At 40.8% G+C, this 19,665-nt stretch overlaps 2 long non-coding RNA genes across 5 annotated transcripts in view; one reads left to right on the top strand and one right to left on the bottom strand.

Annotated features, from left to right (window-relative positions):
• Window positions 1–1,078: 1,078 nt before the first annotated feature.
• LOC112656596 (uncharacterized) lies at window positions 1,079–10,418 on the bottom strand. Its single transcript, XR_004812569.2, has 4 exons — window positions 10,330–10,418; window positions 7,815–9,547; window positions 5,065–5,172; window positions 1,079–1,548 (listed from the first exon to the last, which is right to left on the bottom strand). It is a non-coding gene; the product is annotated as an uncharacterized LOC112656596 (long non-coding RNA).
• The window catches only part of LOC112656598 (uncharacterized), a 31,653-nt gene continuing 13,588 nt past the window's right edge, over window positions 1,601–19,665 (top strand). Inside the window, exons 1-5 of one of the 4 annotated variants that reach the window (XR_004812571.2) lie at window positions 1,601–1,714; window positions 4,125–4,601; window positions 12,766–13,800; window positions 14,347–14,544; window positions 18,016–18,207. This is a non-coding gene — a long non-coding RNA (uncharacterized LOC112656598). Of the gene's footprint in view, window positions 1,715–3,694; window positions 3,808–4,124; window positions 4,602–12,765; window positions 13,801–14,346; window positions 14,549–18,015; window positions 18,208–19,665 lie in introns of those variants that run through there. The other 3 variants (XR_007408859.1, XR_007408858.1, XR_004812570.2) reach the window with 3 other exon arrangements.

Genomic DNA, 19,665 nt, shown 5'->3' with positions numbered 1-19,665 from the left:
CATTGTGTATTCTGTTTGTTGTTGCTTTTCCTTGAAAATATATCTTGAACCCATCTACCAGTCCAAGACATTACCAGCAGTTGTAAATACGGAGGGAAAAATGTTTGTCATGTTGTTCTCTGAAAAATTAAAGCCTATGAATGATTCCATGCCTAAGATTTACTATTTTATATTTTTCATTTCCTCATTATTATCTGCATTAATGAAGAGTAGGAAATATAAAATGCCCTGTGATAATTTAGTGCAGGGGTCAGAAAACTAATGCTATATGCCATATCTAGCCTATCATATGTTTTTGAAAATGAAGTTTATTGAAACATAGATGAGACTATTCTTTTAAATATGGCCTATGGCTGCTTCCATATTTCAATAGCAGAGTTTGTAGTTGTGAAGCTGTATGACCAACTAAACCTAAAATATTTATTATCTGATCTCTCACAGAAAAGGCCAGTCGGGCATCAGCCTGATTTGAATAAGTGTGGTAATACTTTCAAGATAGTGAATTTTCAGTATAAAAAAATAGTGAATCTGGGATGCCTGGGTTGCTCAGTGGACTAAGTGTCCAACTCTTGGTTTCAGCTCAGGTCATGATCTTTGAGGTCCTGAGATTGAGCCCCATGTCAGGCTCCACGCTTAGTGCAGAGATTCTCTCTCTCTCTCTCTCTTTCTTCTTCTCCCTCTGCCCCTACTACTAATGCTCTCATGCTCTCTAAAATAAATAAATAAATCTTTAAAAAAAACTTGGTGAATCTTTGGGTCATTTTCTTTTGTATATCAGATGAGGTTACATTTCTCAGAGGATGTCAAGGCATGAAGATCATCAATGGAAAATCTAAATCTTGAATATCTATTTGATTTTCTACCTGTCAAAAGTAACTTGTATATCCTGCCAACACCTTTAGGTGATGACAGTTGGTCAAGAATTTTAAATAAATATGGGTTTCAATATGCAACAACAAACATGAATGAATATATTCAAAACCAACTCTTCTTTCCTTTTACAATTATATTTAAGACCTTATATAGCAATAATTGATAGTAGAAAGTATGTGGGACCTGGATCAAAAGATCTACATACCAAGTTCAATATATCCTTTATTAGCTAATAACCATGATCACATCTAACTCTCTGATACTTAACTTCTTCATCAGTTAGATTTAGAATAAAAGGACCCAATCATAGGTTATATGAAGAAGTTCTGGGTAATAAATATTATTTTTTCTAGACACTCGCAATTCCTCAGTCATGAAGATCACCTCAATATTCCTCTTCAATGGATATATTCTCAGATTTTTCGCTTCAGTGGTGCGCTGAATATTCTCTGCTGGATTCCCAAACTCCCACAAAGTTATTCTTATCTGTGAGTGAATGTTGAATGTAATGTCCTGTGGAAAGACGATGGTAATAAACTCCTATTTTGCCATCTTGCTAATGTCACTTTACAATATTGTCCCTTTAGTTCCTAGCAGAAACTCTCAATTTCCATATAGCTTCAGCAATTAGTGTCTTTCCTCACTTGTGACCAGCACCTTCCTTCAGGGCACTGCCTAGGGAAAACAAAAAATGATGGAGAGATAAAGACTTTCCCAGACAAACAAGAGCTAAGGGAGTTCATCATCACTAGACCTAACATATAAGAAATGCTAAAGGGAGTGACAAGCTAAAATGAAAGGATGTTAATAAGAAAACTTGGTATCAAACTCACTGGTAAAAGTAAGTATATGGTCAGATTTAGAGTTTTCTAATACTGTAATTATTTATGTATGACCTGATACTATAAAACTCCTAGAAGAAAACTTAGGGAAAAAGCTTCTTAGCATAGGTCTTTGTGATGATTTTTTTGTATATGACCCTCAATGTGCACACAACAAAACAAAAAATAAGCAACTGTGAGTCCATCAAACTAAAAACCTTCTGCACAGGAAAGGAAACAATAACATTTAAAGGCAACTTATAGAATGGGAGAAAATATTTGCAAACCGTACATCTGCTAAGGGGTTAATATCCAAAATATATCAAGAACTCAACTCAATAGTAAAATAATAATCCCATTAAAAATGGTCAAATAAACTGAATAGACATTTAGCTAAAGAAGATACACAAATGGCCAACAGATACACGATGAAGTGCTCAACAGTACTCATCACTAAGGAAATGCAAACCAAAATCACAATATCACCTCATACCTGTTAGAAGGGCTATCATCAAAAATAGATGATAAGTGTTGGCAAGGATGTAGAGAAAAGGGAACCCTTGTGCACAGTTGGTGGGAATGTAAATTGGTGCAGCTGTAATGGAAAACAGAATGGAGGTTCCTCAAAAGATTAAAAATAGAACAACCATATGATCCAGCAGTCCATCTCTGGGTATATTGGTGAAGAAAACAAAAATCAGTTTTTCCAAGATCTGCACTTCTACATTCATTTCAACACTATTCACATGGCCAAGATATGGAAAGAGCCAAAGTGTCTCCCAAAGGATTAATGAATAAAGAAACTATGTAGATACAGAGATAGATGATAGATAGATAGATAGATAGATAGATAGATAGATAGATAGAATATCATTCAGCCTGAAAAAGGAAACAAATCCGACCATTTGTTGACAATATAAATAAACCTGGAGGACATTATAAGTGAAATGATCCAGACCGAGAAAGACAACCATGATATCATTTCACTTATATGAAGAATCTTTAAAAAAAGTTAAGCTCATAAGACAGTAGAATGGTGGTTTTCAAGGGTGGAGGAGGGGAAATGGGGAGATACTGGTCAAAGGGTACTACTGAGTTTCAGTTATAAAATGAATTCGTTCTGGAGCTGTAATGTACAACATGGTAACTACAGCTGATAATACAGTGTTGTATACTAGAAATTTGCTAAGAGAGTAAATATTAAGCATTCTCATCTCTCTCTCTCTCTCTCTCTCACACACACACACACACACAACACACAAAAGGTAGCTGAGGTGATGGATATGTTAATTATCTGGGCCATGGTAAACATTACACAATGTATACATATACCAATTCCGTAAGTTGCACACGTTAAATATGTACAATTTTATTTTCAATTCTATCTCAGAAAAACCCTCTCATTGTCTTCATGGTCTTACTTTGCTTTAAAAAGAGATATTTATTCATCATGAATACAAATCCAAGTGTTTGGATGGATAGAAGAGAACCAAATGCAGTAGAAATTTAAAACTAGTTTCCCCTATAGCATGAAAAATTTGATGTTTTGTATTTCATTGGAAAAATTATCGAACACTTTCTAAACCTTGAGGCTGTATATTTTATGATGTGGCTGCTGCATAGTTCCCATAATTGGATTTTTCAAATAGTTAATTTAACTTCTTTTTAATACATATGAATTTATGTGCCCCACAGGGAGAGAGCATAGATTATATCATCGTGTTTATGACTTTCCTGTTATTTTAATAAGTTTCATGATCAATGCAGATGTTTACTTGGAAAAAAAATAAAAGAAAATCTAAACCTCTTGGCTTTTGAGACTGAACTTCATTTAAGGTTCGATCCAAAGTTATGAGACCAAGAAATATATTTTATGTTGGGAAATGAATATACTAACAATAAAAATAGTATTCAGTAAGTTTACTTCTCAACTTTCAAACAAACTGTGTGTCAGATGGGCTGAGTGTGATGCTGAAGCTCAAACAGCTAAATACACCATCTTATGACTCATTTCCTCTAGTTAGTCACTGAGTCATAACTCATCTTTGCTCATCAGATCTACGCAAAAGGTCTTAAGATGAACTCCAAAGTACCTCATGTTCTTCTTAACAAGGTGGGGAAGTATCTAAGTACATTCTCATTTTTTTTCCCCAAATATGTGTTAAGTGACGGGCAGCCACATGAGATACCATTAAGTATTGACTAGATGGTTCATGTTCTGTCTCATTTTCCTTTCTTGTAAACTTTTTCTCCTATAAACTTTCTCTAGTCTTTACATCACTCCTTCTGCCTCTAACATAATCCAAGTAAACTAACTGTTGGTTGGAACTGACTTGAAATTTCTTCATGCCTGAGATCAAGTTTGGAAACAGAGTCCCAAATCCCCTTCCTTTCAATGATTACTTTTTTTTTTCTTTTTTTTTTTTTTAGCTACCTGATGATTATCCCACCCACTCCTCAGATTTATTATCTGCACCAAAACAATAATTTCCTCCTCTCTCACAACCTAATCACCTCCATCAGCCAGAAGCATTAGTCGCTGAGATGGGATGATGGAGCCACTCCCAAGAGCATGTGGTGACCAGATTCAAGCACCAAGGGGGAAGTCAGAGAGGGAGACTACCTGAATTTGTTCTACTATAATCAGGATAATAAAGGCATTCACAGACTTCATTACTCTGACCAATCTCCATTTCCTTGACTGGAGAGAGGGAAACCTTAGAGGAATTTTAAATAACCAGGAAAAAGTAGAAAAAAACGTGTGCTGGATTTTATGGAATTGGGGGACCTCAGGGAATGCTAAAACCGGATTTGGACATATTTTGTAATAGTATTAGTGCTTGTTTGTAATGAATAACAACAACAACAAAAACTTGCCTTCTTAATCAGGATGAATGCAATTTGGAGGTAAGAAATAATCTCTGGGAAAGGAAATGACTTTGGCTCCCTCTACTTTAGATCTTGGCTTATTCTAAGAGTTTATGTAAAGTCATTTTGAAATATAGCCTACAGTTTCTGCTTCCTTAGGATAGTCATGACCTTATTTAGTATTGTATAAAATCTGTGAATGACAATCAGAAGCAATTCCAGGAGAAGATCAGGATAAGCAATCTTTGTCCTTGAGCACATTCTACAAATGTAGTTTTTGGTTCCAGCAACCTTTTTATAAGGAGTATATGCTTAAAGTCAGCAGTACTGTATCATACACTTAATCTGTTAGGAGGGTAGATCTCATGTAACCTGCTCTTAAAACACACACACACACACACACACACACACACACACACACATACACATATACACTAACAACAAAGTACAAAACCCCAAGGGGCAGGTGGAAACTTTTGGAGGTGATGGATATATTTATTACCTTGATGGCAGTGATGGTGTCACAGGTGTATGCATATGTCCAAACTCATCAAATTGTATACATTAAACGCATGCAAGTTTCTTGTACATTAATTAGTCTTCCAAAAAACTGTTAAAAAAAAAAAAAGAGCAACAGATGAACTCAACAGAGACACCTATGCTGAGAACACGGTAGAAAAAGCAAGACTGGGTAATACAAGGCAGTTCTGGGGATGCGGGACATCCATATGTTATTCCACCAACCAAGGGCACAGATCCCCTGCCCCTCACCCCCACCTGATCCCAAGTACCACTCACCTTGAAGTTAGGATCTAAGTGTGCCTTAATGACAATGTAGGTACATAAAGCAATAGGTAATCTAGCACCTCCATCAGGAGAACAGTAGGAATCGGTACCCCAAGCGCAAGTGGCAAAGCAGTCCTTGGCCTCCCTCTCGGAATTGACCCTGGAAGGTGCTGTGTCAAAGGGACTTACTCTCCCAGCCTGCAGGCCCGTGTTGTGCCATACACCTTGGCAGATAACTTCTATCATCTTGTCGTAGATGGATATACATTTGTATGTACCTATATATATATATTTCATTCTGTAAAATGCATTTTTTTTCTTTTCTGAGTGAAACTGATCTCTCAGCTTCTCTGGGGTTATCCCAATACTGATGAGAAAGTAGTTTGTTTATTTTGAAACCCCAGGGGCTAGATCACAGTGTTCCCTGGCCTGAGTCATAAAAAAATGTTAAGTGCATTACCTGTTCCTTGATGAAAAGCATGGGTGTGAGATCTCCTTGAAGTTCATATGATTCACAGGAAATAAATGAAAAGGATAGCCTTATGAAACAGTTTCAGTTCAATTTATCTTTCCCCCTGATAATTGCAAGGCCTCGATTTCATTTGGGTTCAGCATATTTAATGAAGAAAGATCAGTTTCTATGGAGAATCATTTCACTTGAATAGGTGAACTAATAACTAGTGCTACAGACAAGTACCTTTCAGCTGTGGAAATTATACTCTTCCTTCAGTCAGTTCTAAAAACAGGCTACACTCCCCAAAAGTATTCAGTGTCTCAAAGTGCTGGTGACATTGGAAGCCATGATGGATGTTCATTCTTATTTTAGAGACTAAGAGTCTAAGAAAAAAGAATGTGGGAAAATTTTATCAAGTAGTGGCATTTCGGGGATGGCCTAGGATATAACGGCTGTGAGTTCCACGGACTCCTGCAGAGCTTGGGACGAGACCCATTTCATCTGACACATTGCTGTTAGGTCATGCTGCTGTGCACTGATCCTTCCAGCTTGCATTTGGAGATGCTAAGACTATTTCCAAAAGGAAAGGGATTTTCATCTCTGTAACTAAAATTTCATAATAAGAAATAGACTAAGATACTTAGCGTGTTCTCGTGCTTTTTTGGAACAGGTAAGCCTGGAATGCTAAGCAAAAAAAGTGGCCGGACACACAGCCTGAACTACGATGCATACGGCGGCTCTATTTCTGTCCTTTCAAAAATGTGTGGAGGTGTCAAAAAGTTTCAATTTTCCAATACTTGGAGAAGTATTTGTCCATCATGGGCGGTCTAAGAGGTGACTGAGCCTATTAGAAGCAGGGGGTAAACAATTTGGACAAAATCGCATGACTGGGTACAGGAACACTAGACCTGCCTTGTCTAAGTCATTTATGCTAGAAAGGTCTGGAGGAAACTAAGAAGGGACCCACATGAAGTTTCAAGTGCTTTCCAATTAGGTAGAACTGGAAATCTCAGTGACCAGAGGGCAGGGTCACTGCCTCAGTCATTGTTTGAATCGCTTGACATGTAACACAGAGAAGAGGAAGGGCGAACACTTCCTCGTTTCACGGAGAGTCACCGTTCGCAGTGAGGGCTGCCCTCCCCGCTGCCCTCTGTGGTCTGGGATCATCAGCCTTGGATCTTGTCAGGTGCCCATGAAGCTTTAAACACAGATGTCTGCGTCCCACTCAGATCTGTGGAATCTAAATTCTGAGTGGTAGTCTTTTTTTTTTTAACATATTATTTATTCATGAGAGACACAGAGAGAGGCAGAGACACAGGCAGAGGGAGAGGCAGGCTCCGTGCAGGGAGCCCCATGTGGGACTTGATCCTGGGACCTGGGGGTCACGCCCTGAGCTGGAGGCAGAGGCTCAACCCCTGAGCCACGCAAGAGCCCCAATTTTGGGTCATAGAATCTGGGTTCTGTAATGTGGAAAGCTCCAACCATGCTTCAGAAGGGCAGCCTGGGTTGAAAATGGGTCCCTGGAGTTTTGGGGATGGATGTGGGCAAAGGCTTACTACCCCGCCCCTTTGCCTTTTGTCCCAGAACAAATACATCTGTGGGGTTTTATATTTGGGTTTCCTTGTGTGAGGGGTTAAAGGTCATCAGTGTGAAGGGTCCTTGTTTGCCCAGCCTTCTTCCCTGCTTAACTTCTGCCTGCTTCTCTCACTCTGAGGTGAGAAAGGAAACAACTCATGAGCATGCATCCTCTTTGGAGAGAGAGGAGGAGAGTCAAGCATCGAGGGAGGAGAGAGGAGGAGCATCTGGAGAGAAAATAGAGGAGGAACATGGTGAGAGGAGAGAGGAGGAGCATTGTGGGAGAAGAGAGGAGGAAGAGGAGGAGCATCCTGGAAAGAGAGAGGAGCAGCACCATGGGAAGAAAGAGGAGGAGCACTGTGGGAGGAGGAGAGAGGAGGAGCACTGTGGGAAGAGAGAGGAGGAGCGTCCTGGGAGGAGAGAAGGGCTCAAGGCACCTCGGTGGTGGGCAGGATGAGCTGGTGACAGGGTTCTTCTTTTGGGTGGAGGGCAGTAGAATGAAAGACTTCCAGGGCTAAACGGTGGAAGTGGAGTTGGAGCCTGGGGTTCAAGACTTTATATATTAAGTTTTGCAGACAAATTCTTGGGTGATATTAAAGGTTTGGGAAGGAAGACAAATGGAGACTTCCAACTAGGTCCTGTTTTTCTCTGGAATGAATTAGGGCAGTGGGGGACTCATCAGTTAGGAATGCTGATGGCAATAGCAATGGTGGGCTTCTTGACAAAGGCAATGATCCAGGTTGTTGGGTTCTACTTTGTCAGCCATAGCGTGTTGGTCCTTTGTCTTTGCCCTTGCCGTCCCTCTATGGTCACCTGATGGCATCACATCCAGCTTCAAAGCGTTAAGAGTAGGGAAGGGCTGAAGCCAGGAGCATGCAGCTTATACAGTCCCTTTTATAAAGAAGCCAGAGTTTGCCAGTCCCACTTAGCGCACATGCCCTGGACTTGTTCACCGAACTGGGTCATGGTGCCTTGTTGCTAGTAGCTGTGTGGGAGTTCACAGAAGCGGGTATTTAGCTTTTCTGGCATCTACTGTGAAACATAAGGAGGGAGAAAAAGGCTAGAATTCGCTTCTGAGTAAGCCAACCAACAGAGTGTGTCATGGCGTGTCACAGCTTCACAGGGTTTGTCCTTGGTGACGAAAAGTAACCAAAAAATGAGTCCTTGCAAAAGAAATTGGGGAACCACTGCCTTAGAGCAGTAGTTCCCAAGTCGTGAGAATCACGTAAGACTTGTTGAAAGCAGATGTCTGGACCTCCATCGTCCCCATGTTCTGATTCGGTAGGTTTGGGATAAAACCTGGATATTTACCTTTTTTTTATTGGTCTTTTTGGATGATGTAGGAAGTCTGTGGATCACACATTCAGAAACAGTGGTTTTGAGACTTAGGCTAAAGTTGTTTCAGCGGTTGTAAAACTGGCTGAATGTTAGAATCATCAGAAGCGTTTTAAAAAGATCAAAGCAATGCTTGTGCATGGGCCCTTCCCCCAACTATTTCAATCAGAAAATCTGAGGTTGAGAAATTAGCATCATCCGAAACCTCGCAGGGTGAATCTAATACGCAGTCAGGGATGAGCATCGCCGACTTCAAGATTCTACCGAACAAGCTTCTTGCACAAACAGGAAAGCCAGGGAGGGCCGGGTGGCAGAAAGATATGCCAACCTCTCTGTGCTGGCTCTTGGAAATCTTTGAGAGGGATGGATAGAGACGAAAGAATAGAACAGGCTGGCAACCCTAGATAAGGTAAAGGGCAACCGAAATGCAAGAAATCATAGCAAATGTGAGGCGTCTCAAGTAGCTCAGTCTTTTTTGTCCTTAAATACTGATTTTAAATATTGGTTTTAGATGCAGGCATTTAAATACTGCTTTTAAGGCTTTATAACTTTTGGTGTGATCCATCCACGAGCACAAATTTGTTGATATTATGTCGATCTTGTGATTAACTGCTCAGTTTGTTCAGGGAAAAGAAATACTATAAGGAATGGCAGTCTCTGGAATCCTCTTCAATCTTTAGGCGTAGACATTGTTCACAATGACACCTAGTGTAGACCAGGTAAAGCTGCAGGACACCAGCTCCTTGGGATCTGAAGACTCTGGTCTTCAGCAGCAGATTTAGCAGATTAAATAGGACAATTTCAAATTCTTAACAGTGAATCCAGTAGCATTTGGCTAGTGAAGCAAGAATAAAAAGAAATTATATAATATATATACACACATATATATAACATTCTGCATATGTAGAACATTAGCCTAGTGTTCTAGAAAGGGTGTTATTTGTGAGAAATGCTGTCCGTGCTGATCCACTGACGCTTCCAAATGGCAGCCCAAGCGTTGAGGAGCGCGCGGCAGGTGACACCCGTTACCAGGCCAGTTCTGTGCGGGGAAGGAATACCCCATGGAGTGTTGGCAGCCGCAGCTTCCTGATGGGAAAACAATGAATACGTGGGGACACGAGCAGAAGCTAGAGGAGGAAATTAAATTCTATTCTGCAAGCATGGATAAGGCAGGAGCTGGGTCAAGGGAATGTCCAAGAAGAGCACCTGGAGATGGAGGAGAGGTGGACCCTGCCTTCAGGAGAAACCACGAGGTGCCCACCAGGCACAGCAGTACCAGGGAGCTGCCCCGAGACATGCGCAAGCCATTCAACGTAAATCGTCTTTGTAAGTTGAGAAGAGAGACATTTAGATCCTTCCTTGGCATTTGGAGATGATATTAAATGAAGTAGTAGTTTGGTTTTTTTTTTTTTTTTTTGAGATTTTATTTATTTATTGGAGAGAGAGAGTGGGGGTGGGGGCGGACAGAGGGGAGGGAGAAGCAGGCTACCCCCTGAGCAGGAAGCCTGATGTGGGATTCGATCCCAGGACCCCGAGATCATGCCCTGAGCTGAGGACAGATGAGCCACTCAGGCGCCCCTGCAGTGGTGGTTTTGGGTGTAAGAATTGAGGCCTGACCTGATGGGCTGGACGGTGTCCTCCCCCAAATTCATATGTTGGAATCTTGAGCCTCAGCAACTCAGAACGTGAACTTGTTTGGAAGTAGGATGGTTGCAGATGTAATTGGCTATGACGTCATAACGAAGTAAAGTGGGTCGCTGATCCCACGGGTTTGGGGTCCTTCCAGGAGGCAGGCCCACCAGGGGAGGCCGGGCGGGGTCGCCCCGGGAGGCTCGCAGGCCCCAGAGACCAGGGCAGACCAGGCAGCGGGCACGGGGGCCGAGCTCTGCCCGGGGCCGGGGCCCAGCCGACAGCCCCCGAGGGCCAGAACCGTCGCCCAGGGCCCATGGGGTCACCGAGGGGTGGCCGCGGTGAGGGACTTGAGCTGATCGAGGCTCCCGCAGGGCTGTCCCAGGGAAGGGGGCGCCTAAAGGTGCCCAGGGAGGCCTTCTCTTACGGTGTTGCCAGAAGAGCTCATCCTCCCCAATGCTAGTGACGCACTGTGCCTAGAAAATAAAAGCAACCGGGCATCTGGTTAAACATGGAATCTAACATCTGGCGAGAAGCCTATTCCTGCCAGGGGCTCTTTGTGTTTGCTCCTGCAAGGGGTACCTATGAGTAGAAGCTCTGTGCTTAGCATCCCTACAGATGGTCCACTGCTTGCAGAGTTTGATATGCATAGTGACCAAAGTTCATAGAGAAAGCAATACCTGACAATTCCTTTCCTTAAAAACAAAACACCCGGAACGTCTTGGTGGCTTGGCAGTTGAGCATCTGCCTTTGGCCCAGGCTGTGGTCCTAGGGTCCTGGGATCGAGTCCGTTCCCCACAGGGAGTCTGCTTCTTCCTCTGCCTGTGTCTTTGCCTCTCTGTGTCTCACATGAATAAATAAATAAAATCTTAAAAAAAAAAAGTAGGGATCCCTGGGTGGCGCAGCAGTTTGGCGCCTGCCTTTGGCCCAGGGCACGATCCTGGAGACCCGGATCGAATCCCACGTCGGGCTCCCGGTGCATGGAGCCTGCTTCTCCCTCTGCCTGTGTCTCTGCCTCTCTCTCTCTCTCTCTCTGAGTGACTATCATAAATAAATTTAAAAAAAAAAAAGTAGAACATTCTATCCTCAACTGACCTATGTATCAATCAGGAGAGCTAAGATATACAGCAGTAACAAACATCCCCCAGACATTGGTGGCTGTGACAATGTAATTTTATTTGTCACTCTTACTTGGCAAAAATCTGGCAAATTTATAGCCGTTCTCCCCCAATAGTAATATCTTTTTGAAAAAATTGAGTGTCTTTAATGTGGCAATCACAAGACTAGTACTTTACATATAATATCTTTCAAAATCTCATGTAACTCTAACAGGTTGATGTTACTATTTCCTTTCTGCAGATGTGAAATTGAGACACAGGTTCGGTGAGTAAGTGGTAGACTGGTTTGGGATCCAGATCTTTCTAATGCTAAACCTGTTATTTCTAACTACTGTTAAGCTACTCTTTTTAAACATAACCCTCAGGTTTTAGTTTTTAAATGTAATCGCACTGGAGCACCCGGGTGGCTCATCCAGTTAAGCATCTGGCTCTTGGTTTCGGTCATGATCTTAGGGTTGTGAGATTGAGACCTGAGTTGAGCTCCGTGCTAAGTGTGGAGCCCGGTTAAGATTCTCTCTTTCCTTCTCCCTCTGCCCTCCCCCCAAATGTAACTTCCCTAATGTCATCTTTCTAATATTTCCAGTGGAAGGGAAGATCCAAATGCCATTATCCTGCTGTATAGATCGGCAGTTAAGGCATAAAAGGTTATGTGTCGATCTTGGCTAGTACACTTGGTGATAAAGTTAGAACCTTAGGCAACGTGTTCAAATCAGAATCACCATGTATAGCTGGTAAAAATGCAGGTTTCAAGCCCCCCTCCCCCATGGTCCTGGGGTGAGTCCCGTCTAGTAGTGAAAGAATAGAATAGCACTGGAGGAATTATGTGCAACGCTCCCAGTACTGTTGCCACGAGGCCATGTTGTCAATGAAAGTTGAAAAGTGATTGAGGAGACATCGCTGAAACTCTGCAGACCTGCTAATGCTTTGCCCAGAGAGATGCCTGAACTCGAAGATTGAATCTGAGAGCATTGAGGACTTGCTGATTGAGCTCCACGTGTAGCCTTAGCTATATGGAAATAAACTGCCACTGTTTACAGCGTATTCAAATCTAGATTTCTGGGAAGGCAATTAGCCTAATTAGTTCAGTAATGAATAATGTTAACCTTTGTGATATCATTATAGAGTCCACGGTACCAGTTTATTTCTGTCCCTCAATTTTATACATCATTAGAGTTTGAGATGGATGCGTCGTGTTCTTAACTCCAAACAACTGCTCAATTAGGTGGGGCAGCTGAGCAATAAAAATGTCGATCAGGTAATCCCAAGGCAAAAATACTTGACGGATGATTTTGTTTTATTTTTTTAGGTTGTGGGGAGAAAAAGAGGGAGAGAATCCCAAGAAGGCTCCATACTCAGCCCGGAGCCCAGCTTGGGGCTCCATCTCATGACCCTGAAATCATGACCTGAGCCAACATCAAGAGTCAGACACTTAACTGACTGAGACACCCAGGCCCCCCTTCTGATGGATGTTTAAATGTTTAAATTTCAAATATGGCTATTTTAGCATGTGGCAAAATCACTTAAAAGTAAAGACTACCATACTTTGATTTCTTGCTGAAATGTCATTGGATAGCTGCAGATTAGTTTACCAAAAGTTGATTCGCTTGTCATTTTTTTACTTCCTGAGTTGTTACAGTTTCCAAATCGGTCTTCCATCAGTTTTTTAGGAGCTGAGGCACTTAAAAAATATGTAGATTCCCTAGTGTACTTTGGGAATCTGCAGTGTAATCTGCTATCCAGGGCAATTTAGCCCTCACGCACAGCCTTACCACCCACCCGTAAGTTAGTGACCCAAAGGGCTGACAGCATCACCCTTTGAGGTCTTGGAATATTTACCTGTGAGGTTAAGTTACCTAGATTCTGTCTCAGTATGTGAACCCTCCTTCAGAGCAAAGGTTGCAGCTTTTTATTTTTTTCCATCCCCCAAACTCTAATTTTGCTTTTCCAGTAGCAGTGACCCATTGTGAACTAACATGCACAGCTCAGCTGCTCCCTTGAATTTAAAGAAGATCATATGTTTCTGTGCGCAGCAGACCAAATAGATTAATGAAGGAAAATTTTGGGAAATGAGACTTTCATCCAAAAGACATATACCTTCCCTGGCAACTATAATGAGTGAAATCGACATAATCAGCCCAGCAATTTAGCTTTGCCCTTTTACCTAAGACTTAGCAAAATTGCTACTTTCTGCCTTTTTGGTACTTTTTCCATATTAGGGAGATGAGACATATAGGATCCCTCATGAGGGAAATGAAAAGCAGCTCACACCTATAACTTCCCTGACTCTTTCAAGGATATCAGAGGAGAATCTTCAATCATCGGCTTAATATTTTAGAACCAGGTAAGTCACTTCCTCAGGCACGGTTTGATTCACAGGATTCAATTTTTCTTTAAAAGTCGGCAACACCACAGTAATTAAATGTTTGCTAGAACCCCTGATTTTTTTACATTACTAACCTAGAGATTATACATATAAAAATAACATCTCTAGGTTATATATAAGCTAATATTATTTATATTACATAAGGTATACAACACAAGATATATACGTGTGTGTGTAATATGACATTATTCCATCCCCAATATGTTAACAGTTCACAACTTCATTTGGAAGTCAGTTATTTGGAACTTGGAAAAATGCATGATTTCTGATATTATATTACTTATTATTATATTATAATATCTGTATATTTTACATTATAAGAAAACTATATTGCATCTTAAATTATGTAATAATTTATATTTGGTGATAACATATCATTATGTTACTGTTTTCTGACATTAGAAAAAGTGGCTAGCGCCATGGTTAGCTCACATAGCAATGGATTTTTGTTTATATTTGGCAGTAACATTTTTCTCTTTATTATTTATTTCTACTGCCTAACAGCACAGTTAAACCACAAGCTAACTATGCTTCGATGTATAGAACCAACAGTTATTGGAGACTTATAATGAAAAATGTCCTACGGTGACAAGGGGATGTGGTGGTTGGTGACTATTTCTTCCTCTGGAGGGGAACTGACAGATGCCTAGCTCTTTGGACAAAGGGAGCCCTCCTCGTGGCGTGGGTTGGCCCTTGATCTGTGTAGGTATTTAAATGCCCTGTATCTATAAATGATGGACACTCTCCTTAATAATTATGATAATGATAAAAATAATAATCATAAGAAAAGCATCTACCATGTGTTTATGATATGGAGGTACAATGTGAAGGCCCTAAAACATTTTATCTCCTAAATCACAACTTTGTGAAGTGCTTACTGGGGAAGCTGAGCCTTGGGGAGGTTGAGTGACTTCCTCATCATCCAAAGGTCATTGTAAACAAAGGTTGAGAAAAGCTAGGTCTTGTGCAAACTTCCTTGGTCAAAAGCATGTTGTTTCTCCCGTGTGCTCTGACATCCAAATATACTTCTATGTAAGAAAAAGCTTATGCAAGTTATCCATTTTGTACCAAAAAACAGTAAACAAAATCAGCATAAAGGGAAAGATCACAATCTCACCATTCAGAAATAATGACTGTTGGAACCCTTTCTAATTCCTTGAGATTCAACATTAAACGTAGAATCTTCTTAGGGAGTCCATAGTGATACATTTGTCCCCATCCAACTTTGCATTCCTTCTACCATAATCCAACACCCTTAGTAGCCATTCCCACATATATGCCCCAGATTTCTGCTTGTATAAATTAGAAAACTTAAGTAGTTCTCTTGGAGTGTAGCCTACTTCCTCACACTTTGTACCTCATCTTTAGGCATCTGCTGGGGCTTGAGTCTAGTTACAAGTCTGGAGGCAAAGAAGGGGGGTGGCAGTGCATCCTGAGCAGACCTAGCATCGTCCTTCGTGGCATTGACCTCAGGGGAGGGCATAACTCTTCCCTCAGGCAGTGCAGGGTTAGTCCCTTCAGAGGGAGGTGGAGAGGTTACTTCCCCTGTGGGTGGAGGGGGTGATACTCAGGGTGGAGAGATTGCTTCTGCTGGCAAAAAATTCTCAGAATTTAGAAGAAAGTCTCTCCTCACTCTAGGATTATATAAATGTTCTCCTATATATTCTTCTAGTAATTTTTGGTTGTGCTTTTGACATTAATATTTTTGTCTTTTGGGGTTTATTTTGGTATGAGAAGTGAGGTAGGAAACTTTTCTCATTTTATACTTTTCAGAGCATTTTAATATAAATTAAGATCTTTTGGACTTGTGAAGCAGGTGAGGGCTCTGTCATTTCTTGGATTTTATACATACGAACACGGGAACTCAGACATTTCAAGTAATTTGCCAATGGTAACAAATTTAGCTAATGGCAGACTCAGGCCTGGAATCTAGATTGTAGTCATCTGTCCAGAATTCTTCATACCCCATTAGCTTGCTTCTTGGTTTTCTGTGCTACTTTTATTACTTACTGGAAGTGAATTCAATTATTTTCTTAAATCATCATTGAATGCAGTTTATAACATTATTGTTGAGAATTACTGCATTTTGGAAATTCTTGGTCTGTCCCTAATAGTGTGATGATAACTGTTGACATATGCTGACCTTTCCCACGTGCTCCATGTTAAGTGCTTAAAACTGGTTGTCTCATTTAATCCTCACAAAATCTCTCCAGGAGTAGACATTATTACTGAAACGCATAGTATACAGCATAACAACCATTTTCCAACTTTTGGGTTTCTGACACTCCCTTTACACTCTTAAAACTTATTGAAGACCCCAAAAAGCTTTTGTTTATGGGCTATAGATATCAATATTTACCATGTTAAAAATGGAAAAAGTATGGGACACCTGGCTAGCTCAGAATTGGGCATCTGACTTCACCTCAGGGCATGATCCCAGTCCCGGGATCGAGTCCCACATCAGGCTCCCTGCATGGAGCCTGCTTCTCCCTCTGCCTGTGTCTCTGCCTCTCTGTGTGTGTGTCTCATGAATAAATAAATAAAATATAATGTTTAAAAAGTGAAAAATTAATATTTATTTACTGTTTCCTCTAAAGAAGGAAGAACAATAATATATCTGTTATTTGTCAACCTAAATATCATTTTTTAAAAGATTTTATGTTTTTATTCATGAGAGACACAGAGAGGCAGAGACACAGGCAGAAGGAGAAGCAGACTCCCTATGGGGAGCCTGATACAAGACTCAACTGCAGAACCCTGGGGTTATGCCCTGAGATGAAGGCAGATGCTTAACCACTGAGCCACCCAGGCATCCCTGTATATCCTTTTTCAAGCAAAAAATAGCCATGCCTTCCCAAAGGATGACATTATTTTTCATTTTTTCAGTGTTTCTTTAATGGCTGCTTTCATAGAAGGACTGCAGGTTCTCATGATTTTTTCTACATTTAATCTGCAACAGTATCACATAGCCTCTGGAAATCTCCCAGAGGCACATTCATGATAGAATGAGAGTAGGAAGGACAGGTATTATCTTAGTATTCTTATTAAAATAGTTTTGATGTTGCAGAACCTCTGAAAAGCTGTTGTATTTCTCTGAAGAATCACTGCCATATCACACAGTGGGTAAGAAGGAGGGCTGGTGCTGCCGGGTAGCCAGATCCCTGGGTTTTCATCCCAGCTTCACCGTTTACTCATTGTGTGATCCTGGGCCAGTTATTTTTGCATTTCTTACCACAGTTCCATGTCTCTAAAATGAGGGTTATAGTAGTGAGGATGAAACCAATGAAAATATCCAAAACATATAAAACAATCCTTGACAAAATATAAGCACTTATATGCAAGAGCTTCATTATTATTTTATTTTTTATTTTTTAGAGGGAGAAGGACAAGAGAGAGGGAGAGAGTGACTCTTAAGCAGGCTCCATGCCCAGTGCAGAGCTCAACCCAGAGCTCAATCCCACCACCCTGGGATCGTGACCTAAGCCAAAATCAAGAGTCAAACGCTTAACTGAGCCACTCAGGCACTCTATTATTATTTATTTTTATTTTTATTTTTATTATTATTATCATTACCTTTCTACATGAAGAAACCTGACGCTTAGTGAGGAAGTCCCTAGACCGAGGTTTGGGTCACATCTAGTCAGTGTTTCACTGTGTAATTTCCTTACCTTTGGGAACCTTAGATTCCCTCACGTAGAGGAGTAGAGTAACAAAAGTAGGCATCCCGGAGGAGTGGTACTGAGCTTTAAGTGAGAAAACACATGTCAGGTACTTAGCATAGTGACTATCAGGGAGGAAATACTATGTGTTTGTGCTAACAATTGATATAATTTTTACTTCCATATAAATATGACTATATATTATATATATATGTATAAATATATTTATATAGGCTCCCATACACTAAGAATATATCTAGTGGCCTATGGAGATGAGCAAATAAGTCATGGCATGGCCAAAATAGTCAGGCTGGTCAGCTTAATTAGATTTCCAGCATCTCAGGTTGTGATTTTAGCTGGAATGCTTTGGAGTTAACAGTGAACTTTGCCTTCCATTAATATTCAGAGGCAGGAAACTATCGGTGTGTATCCAGTAGCAATCTCCTAATAATTATAATTATTTAAACACTGGTAGATCTCCACAAAAAGCTGTCTTTATTTTGCTTTTTATGAGGAATCTCTGAACTGTTGCCTACTGACAATCAAATCTGAAAAATCCAACTCCAACATGGCTGAACGGCTGATGGGTCTTTTGAAGTGACAGCCTTTGGATTAATTAGAAATGAAAGCAGCATGTCACTTCACATGGAAAGCTGGAAGTGCCCCATCTAAACATCCTCCTCAGATAATTAAAATGTGTTGTGTAATGCCAGTTGACTGAGTTTGATTTTTTTTGTTTTTGTTATAGGTGTTACCTCAGGAAGGTTTTCTTCCAGGCAAATTATTATTACTTATAAATTTTAACTTTCATACTATAGCTTTTCAACAAGAGAAGGGAAATAAATCACAATACCTTTGTTTTGTGAATAAAGTTCTCTATACAAATATTAAGAATCATATGGGTGGCTCTTTAAGAAAAACACTAGGCTAATGCAGAAACTTCTGTAAACATCCAGAGCTTTTGAATAAAATTAAAGTAAGAACCTTAAAAAAAAACCTAAACACGGCCGTATTAGTCAGGGTTGTTTAGTGAGACAGGCCCAGGAGAGTGTGTAAGTGTGTGTGTGTATGTGTGTGTGTGTGTATGAGAATGCATGTGAGTTTTCATTTCTCAAAAAAATTGGTTGAGGCCATTGTGAAGGCTACGAATCTGAAAGGCTGCAGGACAGGCTGGCTGGCTAGAGACCCAGCGAGGAGTTTAAGTTGCAGCTCGAATGCGAAGGCCGTCTGTTGCAGGAATTCCCTTTTCTTTGGAGGAAGTCAATCTTTCCATAGGGCCTTCAACTGATTGGATGAGGCCCACTTACATTATGGAGGATAAACTTCTCTTTTTCAAGTTCACCGATTGGTTTATTTTCAGTTTTATTTCTTTAACTTTTAGGTATACATGATTTTCTGCTTAACAAAATCTCAAAAATATGTACTATATGAAGGAAAGGAATAGTTTTTAAAAATTTATTTAAATTCAATTAACATATAGTGTATTATTGGTTTCAGAGGTAGAGGTCAGTGATTCATCCTCTTATATAACACCCAGTGCTCATTACATCACGTGCCCTCCTTAACATTCGTCACCTGGCTCCCCATACCCCCCACCTCCCCTCCAGCAACCTTGTTTGTTTCCTGTGATTAAAAGTCTACTATGGTTTGTTTCCATCTATGATTTTGTCTTGTATTTTTTTCCTCTCTTCCCCTGTAATCCTGTTTTGTTTCTTAAATTCCACATGTGAGGTCATATGATACTTGTCTTTCCCTGATTGACTTATTTCACTTAGCATAATACCCTCTAGTTCCAACCACGTCATTGCAAATGGCCAGACTTCATTTTCTAATGGCCGAGTGATATTCCATTGTCTATATAGACCACAGCTTCTCTATCCATTCATCTGTTGAAGGGCATGTGGGCTCCTTCCACAGTTTGGCTCCTGTGGACATTGCTGCTGTGAACATTGGGGTACACATGTCCCGGCATTTCACTGCATCTGTATCTTTGGGGTAAATCCCCAGCAGTGCCATTGCTGGGTCATAGGGCAGTTCTACTTTTAACTTCTTGAGGAACCTCCACACAGTTTTCCAGAGTGGCTGCACCAGCCTGCATTCCCGCCAACAGTGTAAGAGGGCTCCCCCTTCTCCACATCCTTGCCAACACCTGTCGTTTTCTGAC

The sequence above is a fragment of the Canis lupus genome, chromosome 37 (assembly GCF_003254725.2).
Source record: "Canis lupus dingo isolate Sandy chromosome 37, ASM325472v2, whole genome shotgun sequence".
Taxonomy (NCBI): domain Eukaryota; kingdom Metazoa; phylum Chordata; class Mammalia; order Carnivora; family Canidae; genus Canis; species Canis lupus.
This window is presented reverse-complemented; position numbering and strand designations above follow the sequence as displayed.